General features: G+C 36.8%; 1 long non-coding RNA gene and 1 pseudogene across 1 annotated transcript; one reads left to right on the forward strand and one right to left on the reverse strand.

Annotated features, from left to right (window-relative positions):
* The first annotated feature begins 849 nt into the window (after positions 1-849).
* LOC126607601 (probable inorganic phosphate transporter 1-7) lies at positions 850-9,992 on the forward strand (annotated as a pseudogene).
* Positions 1,040-9,576, reverse strand: LOC126607603 (uncharacterized). Its single transcript, XR_007617673.1, has 2 exons — positions 9,438-9,576; positions 1,040-1,370 (listed from the first exon to the last, which is right to left on the reverse strand). It is a non-coding gene; the product is annotated as an uncharacterized LOC126607603 (long non-coding RNA).
* Positions 9,993-15,536: the final 5,544 nt, after the last annotated feature.

The raw sequence follows: 15,536 nt of genomic DNA on the forward strand, positions 1-15,536 counted from the left end.
TTAAGGCTTTCACAAATGAGGCCCAAGGCCTTTTAAACAAATAATAACAATATACTAAAAACAAAATAAAATAAAAGGAGGTTGGGTTGGGTTTCTAGGTAAAGGGGTTTAGGTTGGTTTCTAAAGGTCTTCGCCTAAGCCGATCAAAGACAGAATATATGGAGTGCAAGTTCAATGCAAATGGAGGCCAAAATGAGTTAGGGGTGAGGATCGGAGATCAGGAAGTACCAAAAAGCGATCGCTTTCATTACCTAGGATCTATCTTGCAAAAGAACGAAGAATTAGATGGAGACCTCAACCATAGAATACAAGCTGGATGGATGAAGTTGAAGAGTGCATTTGGCGTGTTGTGTGACCACCGTATGCCACTAAAGCTCAAAGGAAAATTTTATAGGACGATAATAAGGCTCGCGATACTGTATGGCACGGAATGTTAGGCAGTGAAGCTTCAACACGTACATAAAATAGGTGTAGCAGAGATTAGGATACTTCGTTAGATGTGTGGGCACACAAGAAAGGATAAAATTAGGAATGAGGATATCCGAGGTAAAGTAGGAGTAGCCGAAATTAAAGGAAAATGAGAGAAAATCGGTTACGGTGGTTTGGACATGTGCAAAGAAGGCCTACTGACATTCGGGTTAGAAGATGCGACCACGGAATAGAGGTCCAAGGCTAAAGGGGTAGAGGAAGACCTAGGAAAACTTTGGAAGAGACTCTAAGAAAAGACTTAGAGTACTTGGATCTAACGGAGGACATGACACAGAACCGAGCGCAATGGCGTTCTAGGATTCATATTGCCGAAAGGACTTAGTCGGAAAAGGCTTTATTGTTGTTATTGTTGTTGCTTATGATCTCTTCTGCATTTCCTTGGTGTCCATGTTACTTGGTCATATATACTACACTGACCTAACTCACCCAAAGCCCAGTACATTGCCTCCCAATGTGGCTACTAATGTTAATGGTGTGGCTCTATTATTCGGAATATTGATACTACAAGATAGAGAATGCACAAAGTAAAGTAGAAAATGGACACCAAGAATTTATGTGGTTCGGCAATTTATGCCTACGTCCACGAAACAAGGATCAATCTTCACTATATGAAAAAGATGAGTACAACAAGAGTAGTCTTACCAAGCCAAAGACAAGGCTTGATGAATACAAGAAAGTATAACACACTTTCTATCACTCTAAACTTCACTCACAATATGTAGTGGAACACTCACACTCTCACTCTTGGAGTGGAACTCTAGCTTTGGACTTGATCATTTTCTACTCACTTCTTTCTTGATTTGTTACATCACTACAACATCACACCCATATTTATAGGTGAGGGCTTGGCATTCTACTAGTTTCTAGTTCCTTCTACAAACCTCTAGCTTAGATAATTCTAGACTAGCCACAAAATTGTAACTTCTAGATCATTCCATTTGTAACCAAGGAAGCTAGTACTTTCTAGCTTCTTCCTCCAACTTAATAAATTGCTAGAATTGTCTAGTATGCTCCAGCCACCTCACTTCCTTACTAGAATAATCTAGAACATTCATCATGGGCTAGACCATAAACCAACATCTATGTGGTACCTTAGCCGGCCAGCTCTTTTTTGGTTGGCTCAGAGATAAACTGGGTCGAAAAAAAATTTATGGTATGACCCTTGTTTTCATGGTTTTACACTCCATTGCGTTGGGCCTTTCATTTTCTGTTCACCCAAAGAGCGTGATCACCACACTTTGTTTCTTACAGTTCTGGCTTGGATTAGGCATTGGTGGTGACTATTCCCTCTCAGCCACAATTATGTCCGAGTATGCCAACAAAAAGACTCGTGGGGCATTTATTGCCGCTGTGTTTGCCATGCAAGGATTTGGGATTTTGGCTGGTGGGATTGTGACTTTGATTGTGGCAACGCGTTTGATCAGGCTTTCAAGGCTCTTACATACTCTGTGGACAGAGCCGCTTCTGTTGCACATCAAGCTGACTTTGTCTAGCGTATCGTTCTAATGGTCGGCGCCCTTCCTGCTCTTTTAACTTTACTACTAGCGTATGAAAATGTTCGAGACATCTCGTTACACAACCCTCGTATCAAAATACGCTAAATAGGCTGCCTCAGACATGTCTAAGGTTCTCCAAGTTCAGTTTGAAGCTGAAGAGGAAGAACTAGAGAAAATTACTCAAGAGAAGTCCAACAGCTTTGGCTTGTTCACCAAGCAATTCGTGGCTTGCCACGGTCTTCACTTGCTTGGCACCACTTCCACTTGGTTCTTGCTAGACATTGCGTTCTATAGCCAAAATCTCTTCCAAAAAGACATTTTTAATGCAATCAGGTGGATCCCAAAATTGCAAGAGCATAAACCCTAATAGCTAAGTGCAGCACTGTCCCTGGATACTGGTTCACTATTGCATTCATTGATTACATGGGTAGATTTGCAATCCAACTGATGGGATTCTCTTTATGACTGTGTTCATGTTTGCATTGGCAATTCCTTACCACCACTAGACGTTAGAGGGCAACAGAATTGGGTTTGTTGCAATTTACTCACTCACATTTTTCTTTGCCAATTTCAGACCCAATGCCACCACATTTTGTTAGGAATGTCAGTACTACAAGATAAAGAATGCATAAAGTAAAGTAGAAAATGGACACCAAGAATTTATGTGGTTCGACAATTTATGCCTACTGAAGGAATATTTTGTGAAAACATGTTCATTTAAGCAACATCTATAAGCATGCAATTAACAATTAAAGGCGGAATCATGCTTGCATGCACTTAAAAACAAAACATTAACCATGAAATTCAAAGCCTAGTAGATTGGTGAACCAAGACTCAACTCAAATCAAAGTGAGTTGAGAAATATATACCTTTGTAGATTCCTCTTTGCATAAGCAAAGGCTAATCACCCAAAGAGAGGGCCTTCATTCCTTGCATCTTAAATCTTTGGATTTGGATGGATGAAAAGGTTTCTCCAAGTTCCCAAAATTGAGAACCTCTAAGTCTTCACACCAAGGAGATATTGGAGAAGAAAATGAGTGACCTTGGAGTAGTAGTATGGCTAGATACCCCCTCCAAGGGGCCGGCCTCTTTAGAGAGAAAAGGAGAGACAAGTTCTCACCAATTTTCTCCAAAAGAAACCCCTAACTGAATTTTGGCTATAAAGTCATATTTATACCTTTATTCATTTGAGTGGCAAACTTGTAATTAAAGCAAGTTCACTACCCTTCCTCTAAATGGCCGGCCATTGGGTTTTGTTTGGGCTTTTGGGCCTTAGTGAATTAAGTTGTCATACAACTTAAGTCAATGGACTTGACGTTCGAAGCCCATTGGGCCTTGAGGCCCAAAACTATCCCGAGGTCTTTAACGAACTTATTCGTTTGATTAATTAACATATTAATTAATCCTTGCCATAAATAATTAAACAATTTAATTATTCTTACTCATCTCTATTGTTTCTTCAATCTCCACCTTACACGGTGTACGATCCATTAGGTTCCTTTTAGCGAGGCAGTGGGCGATTAAAATCATTTTACATCGATTGTGAATTGAAACTTTCTTTCAATTCTCCCTTTAGTGATTACACACGTTTAGGGCTTCCACAAACCATGAGTGACACCTAGCAGCATATCATGGTTACCCAAGCTAATCAGAAGAGGTGGTGAACCTATTCAGTTTAGGATTACAAATGCAATACGGTCTTTCTCTAATCTAATACTCTTGACCACATTGTTTGGTTTGATAGTTTATTTATTCATGTCTACTATCCAATGTGATTCGTGTGCTTATATGATTACCTTGAATGTGATTTAGAACGACTTTTCTAAATCTCATTCATACTCTGGCCAGAGGTTCTTAATCATATCATAGAGTATTCTCCCTCAAACGGTTTGAAGGTTAGAGATCCCTTATTGCGCATTCACTTGCCTCCATAGCTAAGTGGCTTAACCCTAACTATGCCGTGGACACCCTCCTTTTGGAGTGACTTTTGACATAATCAAAGATCAAGGACTTAACCACAAGACAACTATGATGCCTCAGGTCAAAGGACTACTTTGCATTATCCCAACCATGAGTTCTCATGTGACATGAATATGAGAAATCTTCGTTGATCGTGTTCAGTGAACTCATTCTCTATTGAGCACCTACGTACTTGACTTGATGTCACACACACCAATGACTCGAGACTAGTCACTCTCCCTGAGAGAAGACACAGTACGTACCGATCTTAACGGACTGTCAATGCCTAATTGACAATCCTATGATCAGGAACATTTAGGATGTGTCTATGAAAGAATGGTCTCATGAATCTAACTTCATTAGATCGCATTCTCCCAATCACATATTCCTTGGACTTTATCGTTTAAGCATATAACATTTATATGAGACGGCTCAAACAATAATCTTTGCCCTTTATAGTTAAACTAGATTAGTTTAACATGTGAAATGTCCGTAAAGTATCATCATATGATTGGCTTTAGGGCACATTTCCAACACCTACGTCCACGAAACAAGGGTCAATCTTCACTATATGAAAAAGATGAGTACAATAAGAGTAGTCTTACCAAGCCAAAGACAAGGCTTGATGGATACAAGAAAGTAAAACACACACTTTCTATCACTATAAACTTCACTCACAATGTGTAGTGGAACACTCTTACTCTTACTCTTGGAGTGGAACTCTAGCTTTGGACTTGATCCTTTTCTAGTCACTTCTTTCTTGATTGGTTACATTAGTACAACATCACACCCATATTTATAGGTGAGGGCTTGGCATTTTACTAGTTTCTAGTTCCTTCTACAAACTAGAAATAATTTCTAGTTTCTAGTATATTCTACTAACCTCTAGCTTAGATAATTCTAGACTAGCCACAAAATTGTAGCTTCTAGATCTTTCCATTTACAACCAAGGAAGCTAGTACTTTTTAGCTTCTTCTACCGACTTAATAACTTGCTAGAATTGTCTAGCATGATCCAGCCACCTCACTTGCTTACTAGAATAATCTAGAACATTCATCATGGGCTAGACCATATACCAACAATCTCCCCTCCAGTCCATGAGGGAGGAATTCTGATCATGACTCCATGTTACCTGGAGTCCATCCCAGTAGCCTTAATGCAGAATTCCAACTTTGATTTTGTGACTACCTTTGTCAACATGTCTGAGAAATTATTATCGGTATGAATCTTCTTCAGCTGTAGCAACTTGTTCTCGATAACATCTCTAATATGATGATAACGAATATCAATGTGCTTGGTGCGTGAATGATATGTAGTGTTCTTACTCAAATACAGAGCACTCTGACTATCACAATAAATGCCATAATCACTTTGCTTCAAACCCAACTCTTGGAGAAACTTGTTTAGCCACAACAACTCTTTGCATGCTTCTGTAGCGGCTATATATTCAGCCTTGGTTGTGGACAAAACAACACACTTTTGCAGCTTGGACTGCCATGAGACAGCTCCCCCTACAAAAATAAACAAGTACCCAGACGTAGATTTTCTACCATCCAAGTCACCTTCAATGTCAGCATCTGTAAAGCCTTCCAAGATTGGTTTGGAACCGCCAAAGCACAAGCACATCTTAGAAGTCCCTTTCAAATATCTGAGAATCCACTTAATAGCTTCCTAGTGGTCTTTCCCTGGATTAGAAAGAAACCTGCTTACCACACCTACTACATGAGCAATATCTGGCCGTGTGCACACCATTACATACATGATACTTCCTACCGCTGAAAAATAGGGAACAATTGCCATTTTCTCCTTTTCTTCATATCTTTTTTTGACACAACTCTTTGCTCAACTTGATATGATTGGCTAAAGGTGAGCTTACCGGCTTAGCTGCTTTCATGTTGAACCTTTCAAGCACCCGTTCAACATATTTTTCTTGTGACAACCATAACTTCTTAGATTTTCTGTCACGAATAATCTCCATGCCCAAAATTTGCTTAACTGGCCCTAAATCCTTCATGTCAAAGGACTTAGATAACTCTTCTTTGGGCTTTTTAATCATAGAAGCATCTTGACCGACAATCAACATATCATTAACATAAAGCAATAAAATGATGAATTTACCTCCAGAAAATTGTTTGATATAGACACAAGAGTCAACATGAGTTCTCTTGTACCCATTACTCACCATGAATGAGTTAAACTTCTTATTCCACTGTCTTGGAGCTTGCTTAAGACCATATACGCTTTTCTTCAGCTTGCACACCAAATTTTCTTTACCTTTGACTTCAAAGCCTTTGGATTGCTCTATGTATATTTCCTCTTCTAAATTGCCATGGAGAAATGCAGTTTTAACATCTAACTACTCGAGCTCAAGATCCATTCTTGCTGCTATACCAAGGATAACTCGAAAGGAAGTCATCTTCACCACCGATGAGAAAATCTCATCAAAGTCAACTCCTTTCTTTTGACCAAAATATTTGACAACCAAACGAGCCTTGTACCTTGTCATGTTGTCGTCCCTTTTCAATTTGAACACTCACTTCTTTTTCAATGGTTTTCTGCCCTTTGGAAGTTCCACCAGCTCATAGGTATCATTCTTTAATAAGGAATCCATCTTTGACTCCATTGCCTTCATCCATTTGTCACTGTCGTTATGAGCTTTGGCCTCGTCATAAGTTTCGGGCTCTCCATAATTAGTCAACATGATATACTCTGATAAATAATACTTGGTAGAAAGTCTTCGACTTCTGCTAGATCTTCTGACTTAGTCTTCATTCTCTTGCGGGGCTGGAGGCTCTCTCTGATCTAGTTCTCATTGATTCTGCTCTTCTTGACTAGGCTCCCCCTGATCAGCAATCTCATGGTCTGACACATCTTGATCAGGCTCCCCCTGATCAGCATTATTTGGTTCTGTCGACACTTTATTGGCAGCTACTTCAGAGATGTCACCATGACTTTCTTCATTTGAAGCTACTGGATCAACTCCTCTGACTGTGCCATATGGTTGTGCCTTTTTATCTGAATCCCCAATTGTTTGGTCTTCATAGAAGATCACCTCTGCTTCTGATAAACTTCTTCTGGTATGGGTCACATAATATGTAACCAAAATCTTCACCACCATAACCAAGAAAGATGCACAGTGTAACTTTGTAGGCTAAATTCGATTTCTGCTCTTTGGGCACATGCACAAAAGCTTTGCAACCAAACACCTTCAGATGAGAGTAAGACACATCATTACCAGTCTACACTTTCTTTGGAATATCAAGACCTAATGGTACTGATGGAGATCGATTGATCAAATAGGCTATCCTTACAGCTTCATCCCAGAACTGTTTAGATAACTTTGTAGTCCTCAGCATACACCTGACTTTCTCCATGATGGTTCGGTTCATTCTTTCAGCACCATCGTTATGTTGTGGAGTTCCAGGAACTGTCTTTTCATGACATATGCCATGTTTCACACAATACTCTCTAAACTAGTAAGATGTGTACTCGCCGCTGTTGTCACTACGAAAGCACTTAAGAGGTTTCCCAGTTTCCCTCTCCACCATGGCATGGAACTCCTGGAATGTCTGAAACACCTAGTCTTTGGATTTCAAAGAAAAAACACCCAGACCCTTCGTGAAGCATCATCAATATAAGTAACAAAATATTTATTTCTTCCAAGTGACTCGACTTCCATGGGACCACACACATCTGAATAAACAAGATCTAATAAATTTCCTTTCTTTGTAGATGGAACAGAAAAACTAACTCTTCTTTGTTTACCGAATAAACATTACTCACAAGGGTTTAACGACGTACCTTTGGCAAAGGGAATGTGAAACTTTTTTGCCAGAACTTGTAGGTTTTTCTTGCTTATGTGGCCTAGCCTCGTATGCCACAAGTCTAGAGATGAGTCCTCCACAGCATTCAACTCACCTTTCAAAACCTTGGCATTTGACCGGTACAACATACAACACAGTCGTGCGCTTGCTACCACCATTAAGCCTTTAGTAAGCTTCAATTTTCCTTCGCCAATATGGTGATAATAACCTTGTCGATAAAGGGTACCAATGGATATCAGATTGAAACGTATATCAGGAATATGCCTTACATCTTTCAACATCAACTAGTAGCCGAGGTTAGTTATTAGGCAAATATCACCAATTCCAAGAATTTTGGAATAGCTTTCATTCCTCATCATCACTATGCTAAAGTCACCTTGTTTGTATGTATTGAAGAACTCCCGTTTAGATGTAGCATGGAAGGAAGCTCCATTGTCAAAGATCCATTTAATGCCTTTGTCAAAATCATCCATATGCAAACATTCACCAACAGACAATATTTCTGGTACATCACCACATATGACAGTGGTGGTATTGCCAGTATCATCTTTCTTCTGATTGTTTCCTTCCCTTTGCTCTCTTCCAAACTCGACATTTTTTCTTCATATGGCCTTTTTTGCCACAATGGTGGCATGCACCCTTGAACCTTGACTTGGATCGGCTAGGACTCCTGCCATGACCTCAAAGCCCTCTACTCTTGCTTCTTCCGCTATTCTCTGTGACAAATACTTGGCTGCCATCTATGCCAGAAGTCTTTCTCCTTGTTTCTTCATTGAGGATGCTATTTTTAACATTATCAAGAGTAAAAACACCATTAGGAGCAGAGTTACTTACACTCACCATAAAGGTCTCCCAACTGTCTGGCAAGGATCCAAGTATCAAGAGTGCTTGCAGCTCATCCTCAATTGTCATGTTCATAGTAGCCAACTGGTTAATGATATTCTGGAAATTGTTCAAATGTTCTGCTACACTTAAACCATCCATGTACTTCACATTGATGAGCTCTTTGATCAAGAATGCTTTCTTGGCTGGGGTCTTCTTCTCGAACAAGGACTCAAGCTTTGTCCAAAACTCGTGGGCATTGGTTTCATTAGACACATGGTGAAAAGCACTATTGTCCACCCATTGTCTAATTATGCCAATTGCCTTGCGATTCTTCTTCTTCCACTCGGCATCGAACATGCTCTTGGCTTCCATGTTACCCAATTGCAGTTGGTGAGTTTGATCATAGTGCCACTTACTTCCATCTCGTAGTACGAGCCAACCGGGCTCTGATACCACTTGTTAGGAATGTCGGTACTACAAGATAGAGAATGCACAAAGTAAAGTAGAAAATGGACACCAAGAATTAATATGGTTCGGCAATTTATGTCTATGTCCACGAAACAAGGATCAATCTTCACTATATGAAAAAGATGAATACAACAAGAGTAGTCTTATCAAGCCAAAGACAAGGCTTGATGGATACAATAAAGTATAACACACACTTTCTATCACTCTAAACTTCACTCACAATGTGTAGTGGAACACTCTCACTCTTGGACTCTAGCTTTGGACTTGATCCTTTTCTAGTCACTTCTTTCTTGATTGGTTACATCAATACAACATCACACCCATATTTACAGGTGAGGGCTTGGCAATCTATTAGTTTCTAGTTCCTTCTACAAACTAGAACTAGTTTCCAGTTTCTAGTATATTCTACAAACCTCTAGCTTAGATAATTCTAGACTAGCCACAAAATTGTAGCTTCTAGATCTTTCCATTTGCAACCAAGGAAGCTAGTACTTTCTAGCTTCTTCTACCTACTTAATAACTTGTTAGAATTGTCTGGCATGCTCCAGCCACGTGACTTGCTCATTCATCATGGGCTGGACCATATACCAACACATTTATTGTGCCAGCTGAGATTTTCCAGGCGCGCTTGAGGTCTACGTGTCATGGAATATCAGCTGCAGCCGGGAAGGCTGGAGCAATTGTTGGCGCATTTGGGTTTTTGTATGCAGCACAAAGCAAGGATGCTACAAAAACTGACGCTGGCTATCTACCAGGCATTGGTGTGAAGAATTCTCTTATTATGCTTGGTGTGATCAACTTTGTCGGAATGGGCTTTACGCTCTTGGTGCCGGAATCCAAGGGCAAGTCACTTGAGGAGTTGATAGGTGAGAATGAAGAAGAAAAGGCCACAGAGCAGCAGGCAGCTTCTGCTACAGCTGCTCCAGTGTGATGTGATTTTACAATGGTTTTTATTTCACTTGCGATGCAATAATAAAAATGAAGTAGATATATGTTTGCTTGTGGTTTGTCTAATTGCAGAAGCAATTACACCTTGTTTTGAAATCCTTTTGGTTGTGCATGTAATTTATTATTTTACGTCTTTGTTTTGGAAATATATTTCCACCCGTCTTTTAATGGCTTATGTACGGTTTGAAAGTCATTGTAATTGTTACTTATTATAGAGGGCATTTTCTGAAATTTTGTTAACTTTTGTTATAATTTGGATGGACATGAAATAAGAGATAAGCTTGACTTCTTACTCCTAAAAATTTCTCTAAAAAATTTGGTATTGTTATTGACAATTTAAAATTGTATTGTACTCTTTCTTATATACAAATTCTTTCTGGTAATACTATTATTTAGAGTGCCCGATGATTATGACCTTTTTGCAAAGTTAAAAACAACTCAAAAAAAATAATTCTACTGATATTTTATACTAAAAATATCTCAAAAGGATGGATGAAACACCAAATAATTAAGCAAGATTTTTCTTTAAAAGTTTGGGTGCAAGCTTTAAAGCTTACGTGAAAGAACGCAGAGAGTCGGCAAAAAGCTCCTTTACTTTCTTTCTTTCTGCAAAAGTAAATGAGTTTTTTGTATAGACGTCTCCGCATGCACAAACATGCGTGCGAGAGGTATTTTTGCATCACGGGCACTAATCACCCCTAAAGGTGTATTATGTTGTTTTTTTTCTCTTACAGATTTTATTGTGTTCATGAACGTGAAATGTATTATGATTTGATATATATATTTTTTTAAATATAAAATATGAAATTTATTAAATTGACTGTATTATGATTTGATTCAACACCAATTGCACATTTAGATAATAAGGACAAACCTCTTATTAAATTAAAGAGATACAAACAACTATTGAATTAATCTGTCATCTACTTCCACATTGCTTGACATTTATTCTATTTTAGATCTCACCTGCTATCAAATCAAAAAGTTGATTTGATGAGAAACGAACCTCTGCATAAGAAAAAGGTCATGAGAAGTCTTGCATTGTAGTCCAAAAGAAACCAACTGAATCAATTTTAGAGATAATTGTAAGCTTTCAGCTAGAAACACGACAGTATTATAAGGAATGGGAATTACCTACAGCAAGCTTTAAATTGAATGCCAACGCCTCTTGGTCATATTTTCATCTTGACACTATATGGAAAGCTTACAACAAAATATAATTGAAAAAGTTGCAAACCAATCATGAACTCACAATTAGAAAATACAATACCCAATATCCGTGAGATCAAATTCGTTTGAAGTCATGGAAAAGGAAAACAATTAAAACCTTAACTATGCTTTTTTAATCATCAACATGAATTTACTTCCCCTCCATTTTTCACACAGCTGTGCTTTTGACTGCAGGAGTACATTTACCCAAAACTTGTTAGAAAAAATATGCCACAGGTCACCAATAGGTAAAATTTGAAGTTTTAATGAAAAAAAAAATCTACTACTGATATATTGATAAGTGGAATCAAACACACAAGTTTATTCCTTCATACCTGATGATATTCAGTGCAATTGCCAATTGCATAGGGCCAGTTTAATTAAATTCCTAATTGCATATGGTATATATAGACTTACAATGTCCAGGTTCTCGTTATACTTGACCCTCTCTTATCTTCATTCACTCGTCGCCTTCTCAGTCTTAATAATATGCACACCATGGTCACCTCAGACCTTATTCGACGGCAGCATCGAATAAGTCGTCGTATCCTATCGCCCAAGGGGCTTAGAGTAAACAAATTTTTTGTTAGAAAGAACTCAAACTTCATATTAACTGCATAATAATGCAAGCATTATCCCTCATGTGTTTTTCAAAAAATAAAAAAATGTCAAAACTATTCTAACTGGTTATAAAACAACCCATAAACTGCTAAAGAAAAGAAAACTCAAATCACCCAAAAACAGAAATGAGATGCTCTACAAAATCATAATCTCATCAATCTTTCTTGAACATCTCAGTCCCAACCCAAAATGGCACACCCATAATTATGTACTCACTCCTCTAGTTGCATCAACTCCCCCATTCACACAGCCATTGAACAGATGATCCGCCACCTGCTCGAACGACAATCTTCTCCATTTTCTTCGCTCCTCGTGCTGCTTCAATCCCACGCGTCCTTTGCACTTCCAGAACGTTATTGGTTGCCAATTAGAAAACTATTCACAACCAAACTCCGAAATTAGACATACAAATGAACAACCCACAACTTTTGCACTGTAAAACCCGGTGGCTACAGCTGATCTGCACTGTAAAACCCAAATAATAGGAGTTTATCAAGACACCAAATAAGACGATGTTAGAGGGGGATTTGGTGGCCGACCTCCAAATTGTAGTATTTTGTTGATCCTAATTCATAGTTTTCCCCAAAAGCACCAAATTGAAAGGTGGATGAAGAAGGCAAAAAATCAACGATTTGAGAGAGTGGTCTTTGCGGTTGAGTTTTTATCCCCTTTGTATGAATAGTAGGACTGAGTAACCGGTTGAAGGCCTCTGAACGTGGTGGTAGGCTGCAGTTTCCAACGTGCAAACTCTGCAACCGCTAGAGTTGGATGGGTAGTTTATAGACCCAGCAATTTCTTACGCGACATGAAAATGACACGAAAATAATAAGTTTTGGGTTAACACGATAACTAGTCGGGTCATTATCGAATGACTCGTTAATAACGGTTTCTTAACGGGTATACACGTAGGTAACATGTGGGTAATCCGTTTTGATTTGTTAAGAAAAATATATTATAATTTTAAAATTTAATTACAAAAAAATTTATTATAAAATACAATAGTCATATCATATATATTGGTATATTCTATATTAAATATATATTTTTGTATTATTATTCTATATAAGTTAAAAAAATTAAGTTTTATTCATTTATTTATTTTTATTATGAAAGTTTCTTATTATCATTAATAGGATAAATTTTACTTATCATGTTGTTGTCCAAAATTAAAATCAATTACTATAGTATTAGTATAGGCAATAAGACATCCCTAAAAGTATGAAAAATGTGAAATAATATATAAACACTCGTGATTCATCATTCCTCCACAAGTAGACAATAACTACACTTACATTATCGTTTAGATTTTTAAAACACTCCAAACCATCATGAATAGTGTTTTTTATTTGAGTGTAAAGTAATAAAATTAATAATAATTATTGTAGAAGTGTAAGAAATGTAAAAATAAAAAATAAAAAAATTCAATCACTCGTAGTGACAAGTTTTACAACTTTCATGAAGGGGTCAACTTCGAAATCCGACACTATAATCCATAAACCTTAAATTTGTATTTTACCGTCGATTGTCATTTAGACTTTATTCTTTATATTGAATTTCATTTTTAAAATTTTCTTTTTTGAAAACATGATCTTCTGGGGGATGTAGGAAGATGAACGGCTCGGATCTTTAATATCACGTCCCGATATTTACGGTTAATTGAAATATGAGTCGATGTTATATAGTTTATAGAGACTTTATAAACACCAAGCAATATTTTCATTAACGGTAAAACTCTGAACATAATATCAACGATCTGAACCGTTCATCTTCCTGTATCCTCTAATATATCATGTTTCAAAAAAAACAAAATCTGAAAAAACAAAATTTGGTGAGAAAAATGAAGCATAAATGTAAACAACAATTTATGGTTAAATTTTGATCTATGATTTATATGATTATAGTGGCACATTTCAAAGTTAAGTCCTTCACAAAAGTTGTAAAACTTGTTATTACAAGCGTTTATATATTTTTTTTATATTTTCCACACTTCTACATTAATTATAAAACTATTAAAGACTTTACTTAAACAATAGTCATAGGATAAATGAGAAGAGAATGCTAATGTAGAAAGCCTCACTGAAAATATCATCAATATAACTCTTGAAGACAATATATCAAGCCAAAGTTCCAATACCGTTTCTCATGGTGATTGATGAAAATTGAAGAGTTTGATTGTAAGAAAATGTGCAAGGTTCCAAACCTTGAAACATAACTCCCTTAATTTTGCAAATCTTTTGAACATTTGATATTTTGTAATGTTCTAATGTTTTTTTTTTTTATTATGCTCTTATTTTGGGTATGTAAATATGTAATTCTTCAAAGACAAATGCGTTTTTATGTTTTGAATTTGATAATATGGTATGTATATGCTTATTTAGTATTATGTTTTTCATTTGATTATTTATTGGTTTAAAATATATTTTCCTTAACAGGTAATGTGTCGGGTCATATTACATGTTAATATTATCGAGTCAATTTCGGGTCTGGTCATTTTACCCATTTATTTTAACGGGTGTTACACGACACGACCCGTTAAAATATCGGGTATGACACGAAAACGACACGAACACGAAAAACATGACACGAATGCCAGGTCTAGTAGTTTCCATCGTGCAAACTCTGGAATGGGGTCTAGGGTAGTTTCAATCGTGCTTTTTTTATTATTATTATTATTTTATTTTTATTTTTTTTCTGCGGAAAGAAAGAATGTAAACAATAGTATAAATTATCGAAGGGTCACAATTGTTTAGAAAGTGTAGGTCCTATTTATCTAATGGTTGTAAACTATCATTCTTCATATGCATGCACACATACATTGTCCACAGCCAAACATCTACAAATTGTGTATTATGATTTAACCCTATCATATTTGCGTATATCACGATTATACTTTATTCTATTAGGATAATTTGGTTCTTTTTTCTATTCTGAAGTAAGGGCATTTTAGGGGTTTAAAATGCTTCACCAAACTGAGGCTCTCACTTTATATATAGAAGATACACACTTTAGCCTAAGTATACATTCTTTTATTATTATAAAAAATTAGGTAATTTTTAGAACACTATTTCATGAATTGAAATCTCATTTTATTCTTTTGTTCGATACTCATATTGATCTCAATGATGTAGTTATTTTTAGTGGTAATCTTACGAAATATTAGACTCACAACTAAATATATTAAATATTAAACACAAAATTTTTAACTAATCATATTATAATGTGGTCTATTTTTTATAACAAATTGAGCATGAAAGTGTGAGTTCAAGGGTTCTATCAGCTATCACAAAATCGTACTTCTGCTAGAATCCGTACTCATATAGGACAATTGGCACATTCGAATAGGTCACAAATGGGATGCTTTCAATTCCTCCCCACAATGTTGAGCTTAGTATATAATTCTATCTATATATAGATATATTATTAGTTACAAAGAAAATTCTTATACTAAGTGTTGGATATTCATGTAAAACTATCAGAAGAAGAACATGCTAATAGAACAAATCATCATGTGCGCCAAAGCAGAGGAAGAAGAAACCACAATTGTGCTAGAAATTACAATGAGAACCGGGGTATCTTAGGTTGCCAATTACCTGCTCCAGCCACATGTCCTTACTGCTATGCACGATTGTTTACTTGAGAAACTTTGAATATGTGTTGCTTGAAAAGAAGAGTTGCTTTACCCCCAATACAGTCTCCA

Source organism: Malus sylvestris, chromosome 16 (genome assembly GCF_916048215.2).
Source record: "Malus sylvestris chromosome 16, drMalSylv7.2, whole genome shotgun sequence".
Classification (NCBI taxonomy): domain Eukaryota; kingdom Viridiplantae; phylum Streptophyta; class Magnoliopsida; order Rosales; family Rosaceae; genus Malus; species Malus sylvestris.